The 13,401-nt window shown below is 41.5% G+C and overlaps 2 pseudogenes; both read left to right on the top strand.

The window, feature by feature from the left end:
- The first annotated feature begins 45 nt into the window (after positions 1–45).
- Positions 46–6,161, top strand: LOC102518340 (annotated as a pseudogene).
- Positions 6,162–6,548: 387 nt separating this feature from the next.
- Positions 6,549–9,064, top strand: LOC116664030 (annotated as a pseudogene).
- The last annotated feature ends 4,337 nt before the right edge of the window (positions 9,065–13,401 follow it).

The following is a 13,401-nucleotide window of genomic DNA, read 5'->3' as shown; positions in this document are numbered from 1 at the left end:
TATCTGAACCTAGCTTAGAGAACTGCAAACTTCTCTTCTGCCACCATGGCCCCAGCAGGACTTTTCAGTGAGTCTTTTAAAGCAAGGTAAACATAGAAAAAGCCAAAGTATTAGAGCAGGAAGAGAGAAAAATATTTTTTAAAGAATAGAAAAGGAAAAAGATATGTTAGTTTTTTCTACCTTCACCTCCAAAAGTATTTCTCTCATTTGAGTAAAGGCATGAAATTCTGAGCAGCTTCTGCAGGAAGAGGTTAACACATCTACCTGCAAGGGATTCAGTCACTCACCTAGCTAGGATTGTACAGGATGCGTACACTTGTGTTAACACCACCTGCAGTGAGAAGCTTAATGTGGGCTTCCAGTGAGCGGGAAAGTTTGATTTTTTCTGAAGAATTTATTAGAAGAATTAGAGGAAATACTTAAATCCACCTAATCGAAAGTTAACTTCACCTTTAACCGTTAGCCAAGGGTCATACTGGCCCCAACAATTCAACTTGGGTCCTTCTTGAATGACCTCCTCTCAGGCACTGTCAGTCATTTATCAAATGTGCTCTTACAAACTCTCAAGTCATTCCTGTATTCACCCTCCCCAACAATGCAATTGGTTCTTATGAACAGGTTTTTCTGTACCAGGTTTCATTTTGATCATTGAAATAGCCTCCAAACAGATTTTCCCATCCAGAGTCTAGCAGACTTCCAATCCAACTCCATAGCGTTGCCGAAAGAATCTTTCTAAAATGCAAATCTGGCTTTTTCACTCTGCTGTTGAATATCACTCTCTGGTTCTTTTGACTGAGAATTCAAATTCACTCTCTCAAAAGAGCATGGGAAGTCGTTATGTGTGAAGATGGCCGGTGCCTGCCTCTCTCGGCCCCCCTTCCACCACTCCTCTCTGTGCATCTTCTATCCATCCAGGGAAAAATGGCAGTGCGCGGGGCACACAATGCTTTTTTTTTTAATTTCCCACACCTTTCTTCTTCTGGTCTATGATGCTGACTTTCATTTACATTTTGAATTTAGCTCCAGTACTCCCTTAACTCTAAAGCCTTTATCCACTGCTTCTCCTACTAATAAATGTAGTTTATTACATGTAAGTGATTTATGTCTATAAGGGATTGGATAAAAGCAAAACAGATAAATCAGACATGTTTTAAAATATTCATATTTAACAGTTGTAAATGTCCCTATAAAAAGTCAAAATATTCCAAGGTGTCTTAAACTACTCAGGCTGTCGGCACAAAATACTGCAGGCTGACTGCCTTGAACAAAAGGAATTTTGACCTTCATGGCTCTGGAAGCTGGACATCTGAGATCGAGGAGCCAGAGGTGACTTGGTTCGGGTGAGAGCCCTCTTCCAAGCTTGCAGGCGCTTGTGCTCCTGCTGTGTCCCCAGGGGGCTTCCGTGTGGGAAGGAGGGAGAGCGAGAGAGAGACAGAGAGAGCTTCCTGTCTTCCTGTTCTTATAAGACCACCAATCCTATTGCAAGAGGGCTCCACCTTTATGATCTATTTTAACCTTTATTACTTTCTGAAAGCCCTGTTTCCAAATACTGTCACATGGGGGTTAGAGCTTCAACATATGGATTTGGGGAGGGACACAATTCAGACTGTAGCTCAAGGTAAATGTGTGTGCTGCATCAGCTCTCTTGGTCATCTGCAGTCTCCCTGGTCTCTAAATTGGCAGTTTCCTGTGACTGCTTTTACACCTGGGCTAGCGTCTCTTCTCCACCCGATCACCACGTGCTTTGCCTGTCTTGGGACTTGAGTTGGTGACCATATAACACGTGATTTCATCTGTCTAGGCTCCCTGAGAGGCCAGGTGACACTCTCTCACCGACTCGTCCTCTCCCAGTCCCTGATCTGTAATGTGTTCTTCTGGGACACTCCTGCTATTTTGTCCACCCCTACCGCTGAGAAGGGTCATCCTGTCCTGAAATTTAAAAAAAAAAAAACTGTGACTAACTTCCTGGTTCTCAATGATGTAGGAGCCTCAGAAGAGACCCACGGGCCCTTCTCTCCCCACTGAACTGCAGAAAGGCCCCCAGTTCCTCTGTCTCTCCTTGGCCTGAGGCACCCCATTGGGGTATGTTGGCCTGCTCAAAAATAGCACATTCAAGTTCTCTGATACTGTGATCACTGTTCTGTTTTATTCATTTAATGTTTTGGGGCATCTTTCTTTGGTTTTGGCTGAATTGTGCTATGTTAGAGACTTATTTTTAACAGCATATGCATAGAATTTTGTGGGTTTTTTTTTAAGAATATGAGAACTCTTCATTTGTTAGTGATATTTAAACAATTACACTTTATATAATAGAAGATACTTGACCTTTTTATATTTCTGTTATTTGTTAATTCATATGCTATAATATTATCTTACTGTATTTTGAATGATGATGATTTTTCTCTTAGTTCTATTTTTTATTATCAGAAATACCTGAGTCCGAGAGCGGGTATTTGGAATCTCATAGAAAATCTAGGAAGATTACAGGCAGAGGGATCTTTGCAGGTGCCAGAGTGGTGCGAGCAGTGGACTGGCAGTTGGAAGATCAGGATGGAGGGAAGGGACGGAGGGGAAAGGTAACAGAAACCCACAACTGGAGTGCATCAACCTGCATAGCACAGCCTGCGTTCTCTGGGATGATGGTGCTAAGAACCTTTACAGAGTTGGCTTTGAGGGCGTGTCTGATCTGAAGTGTGTCCTGGATGCCAGAGGAGGTTCTTTCTGCAGAGATCACGGCCTTGTGCTAGGTGAGCAGCGTGGCACAGGAATTCTGGTGGACTGCAGTTTGGTGACCTGGTCAATAGAGATCTCGGCCTAAAAATTGTACAGTCTTTGCGGCACGGTTATGGAGGGTGGACTGAGGCACGTTTGAGACTTTAACTACAAATGCAGCTGTCTGTGGCAGTGATGAAGACCATGACATTGTCGTGCAGTATCCAAGTGGCGACAGGTGGACCTTCAAGCCCGCTGTTCTCACTGAAGGGAACATTGTCCAAAGCGGGGATGCGGCTCAGGGTGCAGAAGGAGGCACCTTGCAGTTTCAAGTGGGTGACCTGGTACAAGTTTGTTATGACCTGGAGGGAATTAAACTTCTACAAAGAGGACACAGAGAATGGGCTGAAGCTATGCTCCCAACTTGAGGTGAAGCTGGCCAAGTACAACAGATTTATTCAGATAGCGATTTAAAGGTGGAAGTTGGTGGAACAACTTGGACATATAATCCAGCTGCAGTTTCCAAGATGGCACGTGCAGGAGCAGCCAGTACCAACGCGTCTGGCGAAACACCCTACGAACTCTTGAAGAAATTATTTGAAACCCAAGAATCTGGTGACCTCAGTGAAGAATTAGTTAAGGCTGCTGCCGGTGGAGATGTTGCTGAAGTGGAAGATTTGCTAAAAAGACCAGATGTGGATGTAAGTGGACAGCGTGCTGGTCACACAGCTATACAAGCTGCTAGTCAGAATGGACATGTTGATATTTCAAAGTTACTTTTGAAGCAAAATGTGGATGTAGAAGCATAAGATAAAGGTGGAGATAGAGCCGTTCACCATGTAGCTTTTGGAGACTAAGGCGCTGTCACAGAAGTACGGCCCCGAGGCAGCATTGATCTGAATGCTCAGAACAAGCACGGACAGACACCACTTCATATTGCTGTCAGTAAAGGTCACCTGCAGGTGGTGAAGACTCTGCTGGACTTTGGCTGTCATCCCAGTCTTCAGGATTCCGAAGCTGATACCCCTCTTCATGATGCAATCAGTACAAAAAGTGATGATATCCTGCAGCTCTTCTGAAAGCTGGAGCAGATGTTATTATTACAAACAGTGGCGGATTTAATGCTTTGCACCACGCTGCACCACGAGGAAATCCCAGTGCTATGTGTGTTTTACTATATAAATTACCGAGACCATGGATTGTGGATGAGAAGAAAGATGATGGTTATACTGCCCTGCATCTGGCTGCCCATGATAATCACGTAGAAGTGGCTGAACTGTTGGTACATCAGCGTAATGCAAACCTGGATGTCCAGAACGTGAGCCAGCAGACTGCCCTCCCTCTTGCTGTTGAGCGACAGCACACCCAGATTGCGAGGCGTTTGGTCCGTGCAGGTGCCGAGCTAGATATTCAGGATATAGATGGGGACACTTCGTTGCATGAAGCCCTGAGGCATCACACTTTGTCTCAGCTACGTGGGCTTCAGGATATGCAGGATGTGGGGAAGGTCGATGCTGCCCGGGAGCCGTCCAAAAACACATTAGTAATGGGACTTGGTACCCGGGGGGCCGAGAAGACGAGTGCAGCATCAATTGCCTGTTTCTTGGCTGCCAGTGGTGCGGACCTTAGCATTCGAAATAAGAAGGGTCAGTCTCCACTGGATCTCTGTCCTGATCCAAGTCTGTGCAAAGCACTGGCAAAGTGTCATAAAGAAAAAGTCAGTGGTCAGGTGGGTTCTCGAAGTCCTTCTATGGTCAGTAATGATTCTGAAACCTTAGAAGAGTGTATGTGTGCTCAGATGTGCAGAGAGATACTCTTTTGGGCCCATGTGGACATATTGCTGCCTGTTCTTTATGTTCTCCACGAGTCAAGAACAAGTTCAATCCAGGACAAAGATTGAAGAATGTGTGTTCTCCGACAAGAAAGTAGCTGTTCTTTTTCAGTCGTGCGGACACATGTGTGCTTGTGAGAACTGTGCCAGCCTGAGGAAGAAGTGTGTACAGTGTCAGGCGGTGGTTAAGTGAAGAGTGCCCTTCATCATGTGCTGCGGAGGGAAAAGTTCAGACGATGCCACTGATGACATCTCAAGTGGGATCATCCCCGCGTTACAGAAGGATGAGGAGGAACCGACGTCAACGCAGACGTGCAGAAGCTGCAGCAGCAGTTACAGGACATAAAAGAGCAGACAATGTGCTCTGTATTCTGGATCATCTCAAGAATATGATTTTCCTCTGTGGCCATGGAGCATGCCAGCTCTGTGGGGATCGAATGAGTGAATGCCCTATCTGTCAAACAGCTGTTGAACGAAGGATTCTTTTGTATTAACTAAGAAACTCAGTGTGTTTTGTTACCTAAAGTATTCAGTCATGGGATCTTAGTGAGCTTTCAGGCTAGTTGGAGGTCCTAATGATTAATTTTTAATATCATAGTTCCTTTACTAGAGTGTAATTTGACTATAAACGTACCAGGACAACAGCAACAAAAAACTCCACAAAACAGTGTTTGGAGCTGTGTTTTTTTGTTTTTGTTTCTGTTTTTTTTCCTTTTAATTTAAAACATCAAACCCATGTAATTCATAGGTAATTTACCTTTGGCTTCTACAGGGGAAAATCCTTATTTTTGTTTTTATTGCATTTTCTTATAAGAGAGTTAATAAATTTGTTTGACCTCAAAAGATATGCTTCCTTATGCTCAGCTGACTTTCAGTTTATCATGATTTTACCCAGAGAGTTGACACAGGTACTCAGAAAAGTCATGCATCAAATGAAAGGGTCAAGTCAAACCATTCTGTAATGCATGTTAAATAATAAAATGGTAGTACAAGCTGTGTGTGGTTAAGGGAAGACTGAACAGAGCAGTCTTTTTAAGATAACATAGTTTATCCCAATGATTGTTTCTGAATTCTTAGAGTAAATGAAAACATAGGGTGAGAGAATAATGACTTTGCATTTATTTCCTGGATTCAAAGGAAAATTGTTTAACTTGAATCAAATTGCTAGTTTCAGTATGACTGACAGATGTGAAAAGGAGAAATAAGCAGTCATAGTGGGGAACTGAAGGGGGAAGTTATCCAACAAAAGAGTATCTGTTAACTCACCATTAAAAAAAAAAAAAAGAAATACCCCCTGGATTTATTATACTAGTAGTCATCTTTTCTGATCTAATGACTTGTGTCTAATTTTTTATAAAAGGGATTATAGTAAAGATTGATACTTTCATTTGGAGTAAATTTATAGTTTACTTTCATTCCTAGATTTGAATTTTCTTTCGTATTTTTTCTGGTGGTTACTTTTAAACGTCATATTGGCTGGGCCATAGTGACTAGATATTTGATGAAACATTACTTTGGATGTTTCTGTCTGGGTATTTTTGGATAAGCCTTTCTTTGAATGATCACTGATATGTCCTTTTCATGGCATAAACATTGATTAGGTATAACTATGCATGAATTGTATAATATTTTATTAATAATTATGAATATTTATTAACTCTGTGTATTTTTATCTCAAAAATACTTCCACACATAATTACATATAAACATTGTTTAAATGGTGAATTTTTGTTTTAAGCTCTTATTATTATAGGGATCCATATACAAATAATAAATACTTAAAAATACAGCAGCAAATTATATACTACATTAAAGGATCCTCATCAAGCATTATGCATCTGTAAAATAATATTAGATGAAATATTTTAGCATTCTTATACTATATAATAAAAGCCAATGTAGTCTGCATGTAACACTTGTAAAAGATATAACATTTTCATGACTTTATACTCAGATTTTAGTATAGTAACTGGCTTGTAAATAGTGTATTAGATTTAAAGGCTAAATGAATGAAAATGTAAATACACAGGTTGGAATAAAACAAAAAAATTAACAAAAACCAGTAAAATATTTAAATCATCACCCATTCTGCCAACTCAAAAAAATCTTCTGTTTTTGTATTACTTCAATTATGGAAACTCGAATTTTGTCTTACAGTTTTATGATCTGTAGTAATTTAATATAGTTAGGTATTTTCTTTCAGGTTATTATTTTCATGTTCACAGTCCTGGTAGTTTAAATCATGTTCTGATGCACACACACACACACACACAGATTTATATCTGATTGGGGGTATTTCTGTTGGAACCTCTGGAAAGAAAAAAGTTGAAAAACAGTGTAATTTCCCATATTTCCTACAGACCTGCTTCTTTACTTACATCGTATATTTTATAGACAAAGCAGAAGTGAATACAGAGCGTTTTTATTAGAAATTAAACCCCTGAACATTGCCTCTCAGCTTTACCGTAAAGATGGGGCTTACTGACATGTTTGCATGTGTTTCCCAGCTCACTCTGAAGAGAAACCTTTGTGTTCTTTATCTGCAGCATTTTGGTACTAATCATATTTCCACTTGCATTTTATGACTCCTCTTGATTTAATAACGCATTTTATCTTTAAATCAAATGGCTAGCTTCAAATTCTTTGGTAACTAAGGACTTTATGAAATCATAAATAACTTTCTGTCTGGGATCGTGACACTGGTGTCTCTGAGGGGTTGAGCTGGAGTCGTAGACTCCTGGGTCCCCAGAGAAGACCGGACAGGGGCCGCAGGCTTGGCCGGGCTTCCAGGATCCAGCCTCTATTTATGGTTCGACCCCAGGACCTCAGTGGACTTTGGAGGTAGACAGAAGCCAGAAGTGAGTGACAGAGGGAGAGACGCCTGCCGCGGAACGGCAAGGGGAGCCGCGGCGCCGGGAAGGCGGTCGCCGTGCCTGGGGCGGGCGCGGCGTCGGAGCGGGGAGCGCGCGCGCCTTGGCGGAAAGCGGCGCCGACGCGGTTATCTGTGAGAAAGATGAGCCCGAGGGGCGGGCCCTGGGGCAGGAGCTTCCAGGAACTGTCTTTCCCCTCTGTGATGTGCCTCAGAAGGAAGATGTGAAAACTTTCACTGTGTGAGACCGTCCGCCGTCCCGGCCCCCTGGATTGTACAGTCAACAGCGCGGGCTACCGTCCGCCGCCGCCGCCGCCGCCGCCGGGGCCCGAGGAGCCCTCCGCCCAGGGCTGCCGGCAGCTGCTGGAGCGGAGCCTGCGGAAGATCCGGGGGAACGTCGTCAACATCTCCAGTCTGGTCGGGGCGGTTGGCCAGTCCCAGGCAGTTCCCTACGTGGCCCCCAAGGGCGCAGTAACAGCCATGACCAAAGCCTCGGCCCTGGATCGGAGTCCATATGGCGTCCGTGGCAACTGCGTCTCCCCGGGGAGCATCGGGACCCCACTGTGGGAAGAGCTGGCAGCCTGCACACCGGATCCCGCTGCCACAGTCCGAGGGGCCGCGCCGGCCCAGCCCCTGGGCCGCAGGGGCCACCAGCTGAGGTGGGGGCTGCCGCCGTGTTCCTGGCCTCTGAAGCCAACTGCTGCACCAGGACTGAGCTGCTGGTGACCGGGGGTGCGGACCTAGGGTATGGGTGCAAGGAAGGTCTGGGCAACCCCGGGGAGACCCCCCCCCCCATTCCTTCCTGATCTCCCACATTTCCTCTCGGGCCTCCCTGACTAGGGCTCTCCCACCCCAAACACAGTCTCCACAGTTTCAGCTTCTACATTCTGCCTCTCAGGTGCCAACCTCAACTCCAGTCACTGAGCCGCCTCACAGGTTCCCCTTCCCCCCAAAAATCGTAAATATACTTGGTGACTGGAGTCCTCCACAGGAGGTAATCTCTTTCTGCAACGGAGATATTAACCAATGTTTTATTGTTAAGTCTAATTATAAAGCAACACTGCAGGAGAAAAATGGAACTGTACATAAAACTTTCTCACAGCTTAATAACAAATTCATCCTTTGTCATTCATCCTTCTGTATATTCAGGGTCAAAGCAGAAACAGTTAAATGTATGACACTCATGCACTTCATTGGGCTTGAGCCCATGTGGTAATTTATCTGCCAAAACAAGACAATGTTTTTCAGTAATCAGGTGAGGAGTCACACTGTGATTCTCCCCTTTCAGAAACAGCACAAGGATGAATTTACTTCACATAGGCCAGTTTTAGAATTAAACTCTTTTAGCCATTGGACTTCATTAAAATGAGCTGGTTTTGTTTGTTTTCTTGGGTTTGTCTTATTTAGTTTTAAGGGATCACTTCTTTTTTGTTTTCTGAATATTTAAAACATTTGGTATATACACATATGCATGAGTCTATGTGTATTAAATACATATTTATATAATTTGTGTCTGAATACACACACTACACACACATACATTTACATGGAGGCAGTTCTGAAGTGAAGCTTGAAAAACTTTTCTCTATGAAATGTATCTATCTATCTATCTATCTATATATTTTTTTGATTTCCTTCAATATTTCCAGTATAAGTGAAACATCATTTGTAAGAGTTAAGCCACTGACCTACACAATAATAAAAAACTATTTTTCAAAAACAATGATAGCTTGGACACACATATTGCTACTACAGATTTTTATATTTTTAGTTATATAAATGATGGATATTCAAATTCCAGACCTTATGTTCTTTAAAAAAAATACATATATATATATGACTCAAAGGAACATAAGTGTGTTAACATTGTAACTCCTGGTGTGTGAAAAAGTCTTCCCTCCACATGGAAGGTAGGCTCACCACTCAACTCTAAGGGATCCCTGTACTTAGAGCCATGAAAATAAATTTTGCATTGACAGTTACCTTTAACCAAAATAGTATATTTTGATATCTCAAAAATGTTTTTAAGAGATGGAGATCAGTAACCAGTATTTAATTTAAAAATAGGTATTACAACTCATGATACTCTATTGAAATAGTCTTTTGGAAGAAAACATGACTAACTGCATTAATACATTTATCTTATTACATGGTTGCTAAATCCATGTAAATGACTCATTGCTTTGATATTCACCAATTATTAATTTTTTTTTTTTGCTTTGGATTTAAAATCTGTCCAGATATGGAACAAAATACAGGAACACAATGTAATTAATCTCGGAGAAAATTATATGATAGTAAAACAAAGGCAAAATCCGTGACTCATTCTCTTAAGAACTTGATCACTTAATCTATCTTTAGATCACGCCTGTTGTGTTGTGAGAAGAACAGGTGTTTAAACTGCAAGTAGCCTGCGATGTCTTCCACCCTTTACTACTCAAGTGGCTATTGTACAAATATTCTCCCTGCATACTTCATTGACCCCCATACTTCCCACCAACTCATCAACCTTTCCTTTATTCTCATTTCTCCTTATGACTTAGACATCATGGTTAATGATTTTAAGAACACTCCTCTAAGACTCCTTGACAATTTATGGATGTGCCACTGTTCTCCAGGCAAAACCCTACTGTTCACTCTGTGCCTTCAATTAGGCTGTTACCTAAAACTATTATTTCAGAATAAAGTAGAATTATCTTACAATAAACCTATGATTCCCAAAATAAAGTAGACCCAACAGAATATTCAGATACCATACTAGTCTTCTCAGGGTTTTTTTTTTTGTCAGTTTCTGCAATAAGTTTGTTCACTTTTCTTTACCCTTCTAATTTCTGCTCTGCCACCCAGCCCCGATCTTAAAAAGAGAGGAAGTCATTGTCCATGAGTTGTTCCCTCTTCTTCCCATCAAGCTATGAGTAGAATGTCTACATCTGCACCCTCCTACACATCTCCTCTGGTCAAACTCACGGGCCATCCTTCTCCATCATCAGTCTAATCTCCCTGAAGGTGTTGGATTCTGATGCTTTTCCTCTGCAACTTTGTTTATTAATAATTCATTTTCTCTTCCATAGGATTGACTTTTCTCCAACAATTTGATCCTTTCTAACAGCTTTTAATCATGCTGAAATTTTCTGCCAGTATGTAACACAAGCAAACAGGCAAACAATTCCCTTTGCTATATTAGCTCCCGGCAAATCTTTTCTTGCTCCGAAAGAAACATTCAAATTACTGTCTAAAATTTGTCTTCTTTCCTTGCCTATCTCTTACTCTTCAAACCACTTAAATATGATTTCTTCCACCATCATTATATTTTCATTTTGTTCTTATTTTAGCTTGGTTAATTGGTGCTAAATGTTGCATTCATTTATGTTTGCAATTTTGCCCCCACTGCCTAGAACAGTGCCTGGTAGTATGTGATAGGTGCTTGATAAATGTGCTGAATGAACGATGGAGGACTATTTTGCCACAGTTTCTAATCTTGGATTTGGGTGACACTTTTAAAATTAAAGCACTATCCTTCCACAATGCACTGAAAATCTCACGGAAGACTTAAAAATATCTGTTAAAAGCCAGATTTCTTATTTTGAAAAAAAAATTTCTATAAACTTAGTGGAAGAAAGTACAATCATCAATTTTCTTTCAGCTGCTAAGACCCCATCCCTCTGCCAGGCAGACCTGCAAACCCTCTAAGATGTCCTACTCACAAATACAGCTTAAGCTGGGGCATATGCTGCATGGCTTCTTTATCTATGAACAACTGAAATCTCATTTTAATTTGGATCATCATCAAGTCTGATGGATTCTCATGAACCCATGCTTCCTATATGTGTATTTCATTTTTATACATAGAGATATACTCCATAGAGCTTTATTTCTTAATAAATATCAGACTAACTTACTTGAAAAATTATGAATCCCTAAGAATATTTTATATGCTTCAATTTGTGCAAAGTTGGACATCTATCTTCTGTGTAAATTAAGATTTGCTGAGGTATTAATTAAGAGATGAACACGTCTGTGTCCTCATATTTCTCTACTGCTCATTGGCATTCTCCACAAGCTTCCTACTTTACTTCTTGGAAAAAAGGTTATCTTAATTTCTATCAAGGCATATTTTTACATCCCTGACGCTTCTTTAAAAAAATTCTGCTAGTTCCTTCTCTTCTACTGAGGCGGGAAGCCCCATAAAAAGACCAGCGGGTCCCCCCAGGCTGGGCAACTACTCTCCTGCAGCACCATCTGGTTCCCTGACAGGGAAGCTCTTATCTCACTTTTTGCCTCTGAAAAGGCTTACTTACCCCTAAAATTCTATTGGTTCCCTGAGCTCATTCTTGATTGTTTATTTCCCTCACTCCTGATTGTTTATTTCTCTCACTCCTGACTGGTTATTTCTCTTCCTCCTGATTGGTCTGTTTCTACAAAGCTTGTTCCTAGTTGGCTGACTTTGTTATACTTTATTTGCATATGATGTTGCAAAGTGTAAACTGGCAGCCTATAAAAGCTTGTGTAAACCTACAGACGGGGTGCAGAGCTTGGAGTGTTAACTCTTCTGGGCCCACTGGAGTGATAAACCTGAGTTCTCCAAGTCTCCTAGTGCTGCTTGGTCTCTCGCCCAGATCCAGGTTGCTGTCACAACTGAGCTGTAACACATTTTTCTGCAGCACTACCAGACCTCAAAAAGATGCCCTCATCCTGATTCTTCTTCTATTTTCCCTCTAAACTCTAGCCTAGAAGATCTTATTTGAATTTCCAGTTTATATGCCATCAATTTTAATGATATATTACTGTAAAACTACAATCCTTGAAACTCTATGACTTAGAACTATAAACATTTGTCTCACTCACAGATTTCCAGAGTGACTGGGGTGGTTATGCCTTCAGGCTAAGGATTGGTTTCAGGGTTAGCCCATGTATCTTTCATTTCAGAACCAACCAATACCCAGACATCTTCTCATGGCCGGTGATAGAAGCACAAAAAGTTAGCTGGAAATACTTGAAGCCTCTTAAGGACTAAGCTCAGGACTGTCTCTTCCATCCATATTTTGTTTGGTAAAGCAAGTCGAATGCCCAAACCCAAAATGATACATTTCAAAGTTATATTCTTACTTCAGTGAAATATGAGAGAATCAGGGAAGGAGAGGAGAATTGTGGGTATCAAATGTCTCATATCATCTACATGTCAATAATTAAAAATGAATGTTTCTACCATTGATTTCTTTAAAAGCCAATCTCACACCTCATTTGATATCTCCAACAGTATATCAGATCAATTAGACACTCGATGCCACAAATCTGCCACCACTATCCTTTATACCTACTTCTGCTCATGTCCCTTCTGACAGTAAGTTTATATTGATTCCACCCATAAACTGAAGGAAAAAATAAAGGATATTCCTTGATGCTGTCCTCTCACTCGGCTCACACACACACCCCCAGCAAACCCTGCTTGCTTTAAAATTTATTCTCATGCTATTCTTTAGTCTCCAATTTAGCTGTCTCTTCCACTGCTGAGGTTACTAACATCTCTCAACTGACACAATGAAAAATATCTCATAGTGATCTCCATGTCTTCAGTCTTTCCCCTACTCTCCATCCTCCACAGAGGAGTCAGAGTATGTCGGGTATGTATTTAAATCAGATAATGTTATTAACCTAGTGGTATCTCAGCATCCTTAGTGAGGCATCTAGATGACCTATCACGGCCCAGAAGACTCTGTGTTCTTTCCTTGGCTTCTCTTTCCAGCTCAGTTCTATTTCTCTGTCTGCCTGTCTCTCCCTTAGACATGAAGATTTTTTGCCTTCCTGTCCTTTTGACCTACAAGGCTCTTCACATGACCATTTCCATGACTTTTCTTGCTCATCCGTTACTTACATGTCATCAGAACTATCACCTCAGAAATGCCTTCTAGGACTGTCCTTACTAAAGGAGCTCCCTTCCTTTGCTACTGCTGCAGTCCACTACCTCACCTGGTCCCAGGTCTTCTTTGAT

Source organism: Camelus ferus, chromosome 6, assembly GCF_009834535.1.
Source record: "Camelus ferus isolate YT-003-E chromosome 6, BCGSAC_Cfer_1.0, whole genome shotgun sequence".
NCBI classification, from domain to species: Eukaryota; Metazoa; Chordata; class Mammalia; order Artiodactyla; family Camelidae; genus Camelus; species Camelus ferus.
Note: the sequence above shows the minus strand (reverse complement) of the source record. Positions and strands in the feature narration are given on the sequence as shown.